At 29.2% G+C, this 3,669-nt stretch overlaps 1 long non-coding RNA gene across 1 annotated transcript; it reads left to right on the top strand.

The window, feature by feature from the left end:
- The first annotated feature begins 1,095 nt into the window (after positions 1-1,095).
- Positions 1,096-2,553, top strand: LOC107939796 (uncharacterized). Its single transcript, XR_001695265.2, has 3 exons — positions 1,096-1,340; positions 1,458-1,520; positions 2,326-2,553. It is a non-coding gene; the product is annotated as an uncharacterized lncRNA (long non-coding RNA).
- Positions 2,554-3,669: the final 1,116 nt, after the last annotated feature.

Below are 3,669 nucleotides of genomic sequence, written 5' to 3' on the forward strand. Positions count from 1 at the left end.
TTTCGTTTGAACTTCTAACTGTCCTAAACCTCAAAATGTTACAAGCCTAGAAAACCTAAATGACCTGAACACTTCATGTGCACAACTCTATTGACTTGCTTATGTTTTCTTTGATGAACGTTTCCGATTCACTTTTTGTATCTATAAGGTATTTATATAGTCCATTTTTTAGGATAACGAAATTTTACATATATCCATTTGAATTGCCTTTAGATTTGTTATCATTTTGATTTGATGAACTAAGTCTATTTACCTTAAGAGTATTCAAGTTAGCTAAATATCAATCTTGGGTTGCATATGAAATAGTCCTTGTACGAATTTAATAATTAACTACCATGTGTTGTTTTGCTTGATTTAGTTTGAGGTTCACCTTTTATGCATGTTTGTGTGTTTTATTGAGGACAAGGAAAGACTTAAGTGCGGGGGTTGATCTGTCGTAATTTGATATGTCAAATTAGGCTCTCCATTACACTTAACGAGCTTGTTCTTGAGCAATTTGAATGTCTTTTCTATGTTTTTATATAGTTTTAGTTCTTTGTTTTTATAAGTGAATTAATGCATTTTATGATACTTTTGAGACCCAAGATGACCAATTGGCACTCAAGGTGAAACATCTGCGTTTTAACTCGGAGTTAGGTACAGTGATGGATCGGGTCAAGAATTAGTGCAAAATACTTGAAATATAATAAATAGGAATTTTGAGTATTTAATTAGGAAGTATTTAGACCCGATAAGAGATTAGAAAATACTCCTTAGATAATTTTTTTTAAATAGATGCATTGACTTAATTGAAAGAATTGAGAATTTGTGGCCAAAGTAGGAAAAATAATAAACTAGGAGATACATAGTAGTAGTGGAAAGGAAAGAAGGAAGGATTAAGAAGAAATTTAACCAAAGTGAAGTATGAGTCATCGTAAGAAATATGAAAGATGAGAAAATATAAAGTGGTAATTATCCAAGTAGATATTTATAAAGGCTATAGTGTAAAGATGGATGTCATAAGGATTTATTAGCAATTTGACCTTTTTAATAAAAAAATGAGATATTTTTAGTGGAATGGTGTAGAAAAGTGGAGAAAAAGATGAAAACTTTTATCTTTTCTTTACCCACCAAATCATCACCCACCCCCATTTCCATCAACCTTTCATTTTTATTCCCTTTGTGTCATTCCTTCATTGTTGAATCAACCAAGCTTAAAACCTTCATTTTTCTTTGAAATTTCTTTTGTAAAAATTAAAAAGAATGCTAGTGAACATCTTAATCTCATGAGAAAACTTTCATAGATGTGTTAAAGGAGAGAAAAAGCAAGAGTTAGGGTTTTGGGTTTTCAAAGAGTTAAGGTAAGAGATAAAGAAATTATTATGTCATACATGTTTATTTTCATAATCTAGCATAGAAAAGCTATTTGATTTTAGTTTTAACTTATAAATGTTACATACTTGTTATGAAAATTGAAGAAAAAGGAAAAGAAAAGGCTAAGGAGTGAAGGAAGAATAGGATATTTCATCTCAACTTTTGTTGTAAGTACTACAAGGATTTAAATTTATTTTCTTTAAATGTTTATGATTTTATTATAGAAATTATTTATGATAGAAATGTAAAATAAATATATATAAATATTAAACAAATGATTAAATTGTGAAATTAGGAAATATGTAAAGAAAAGTATAGGTGAAGAATATGAAGTAATATAATTGTTTGAATACCAAGTAATGATTTTGTGAAAGAAATATATGTGTGGAAAAATGTATTATACATGAGATTTATCTATTAAAGACTAAATTATAAAATAAAAAAAAGGAAAAGGTGAAGTATTTTTTCGATATATATACTTATTATGAGGAGTTAAACTATATTTGGTTATAATGCCCAAGTATATTGAATTAGAACTACTAGGATATTAGCGGCATACCATTAATGGACTTTAACGCGCTCTCTGATTATTAGCACATTAGTGCTCTCTGTTTAGCACATTCATGCTCTCTGTATAGCACCTCAGTGCTCTCTGTTCATTAATGCATAATAATGCACCTCTGTAATTGTTCTGTATATCCGATATGTTCTATAAAAGTCTATTATAGGCTAATGTTGTGAGAGGTGAGCAAATGATTTCCGCAAAGTGTGGTGGTAAGTTTGGTAACTATCAAAAGTAAGTTAAATCTTTGTTAAAGTAAGATATAATTGCAGAAATTTTGCTTATGCGTAATATGTTTTAAATTTAATAAGTTTAAACATTATGATATGATTTATTTACCTATTAGTTACCTTGTAGTGCTTACTAAGCCTTCACTAGCTGAACGCGTTTATTTCAATGCATAAGTACAGTTAGACTTGAAGAGCTAGAGTTGAGCTAGGAGATCTCCCATCTCATCAAATCCCCAAAGAGCTCTAAGAGTAGGTACAATATTTTTTTGAGTTAAAATGGCATGTACATATGTACACAAAATATGTTCCCAAGTGTTAAGGACTAAAATGCAAGCTCTTGAGACTATCTATTTTGGTTTTTATTTGAAGTACTTTGGTTTTATATGAAATGAATTGTTGAAGTTATAAGTATGTTTGCAAATGTGGTTTGTTAATGTGATAGTTGTGATTGAATTGGAATTGTTTTAACTAGATTTAATGCATCTTGAATTGGTCCTAAGGGTTGAGATGAATCCAATATATTGCAGGGGATTTTAGTAAACTTTTAACTGATTTTTTTTTAATTTTTTATTTTTACCAAAATTTACCTTTGAAACTTAAAATTTCCAAACACAATCGATCATCCATTAATGACTTCAGATGTTTATATTAATAATTTTTTTAGTTAAATAAGTTAATACACTATGGGTAAATGTTTAAATTATACAATGTCTAGCCAAAACCGCTTTGGCACCAAATATAATAGTCTTATACCGGATCCATGGGATCAAACCGAGTATAGGAGTATTACACGGGAAATCTAATGACGTTAGTAGGGGGTTGTATGTTTACATATGGTTGAGATACCCCCTCTATAACCTATACATGGCTTTTCGTAGTGGAAGACAATACCTTTCATTATTGAAGGATTAGATTAACATCCCTAAAGATAAACTTGAAATATTTCTTTTGAAAAAATTGACTCACTCCTAAAATTACAAAACATTTAAGTCTTGAATTAAACTTTTTAAAAAATAAAAAAAATCTCATGATTGATTGAAAGTAGAAAAAGTCTCGTTAGTGGGATCCCTTCATTAGCCCACTCGCCGACAAACGCGTAGAATAGCAGACACGGAAGGTAACAAGAAAACAAATTGACTATAAGGACAAGTATCGGCTTCACATCATTCTTGTCCAAAAAAAAGTCAATACACTTTTGGGGCTTGTAATAGATCCGATTACACGGCATCGCAACCTTTTTCTTTTTTCTTTCCAACACCTATCACAGTCAAATCAACTATTTAGGACACAGATTCCCTAATTTTTGCGATCACTGTCCTAGTGGATTTTGTAGATAATTGGAAATCAGCTCAACTTGAACAAAGGATTTATGTTAATTAATTTATTTTTAAGTTTGTTTATATTGATTAATAACTTCAAAATTATATTTCTATATGTATAAGTTAAAAAAAATATGTTCTTAAACATTTAACGAATATATAATTGAATATATTTTTTAATAATAATTTTTTTTCGTAATCATGT

The sequence above is a fragment of the Gossypium hirsutum genome, chromosome A12 (assembly GCF_007990345.1).
Source record: "Gossypium hirsutum isolate 1008001.06 chromosome A12, Gossypium_hirsutum_v2.1, whole genome shotgun sequence".
Taxonomy (NCBI): Eukaryota; Viridiplantae; Streptophyta; class Magnoliopsida; order Malvales; family Malvaceae; genus Gossypium; species Gossypium hirsutum.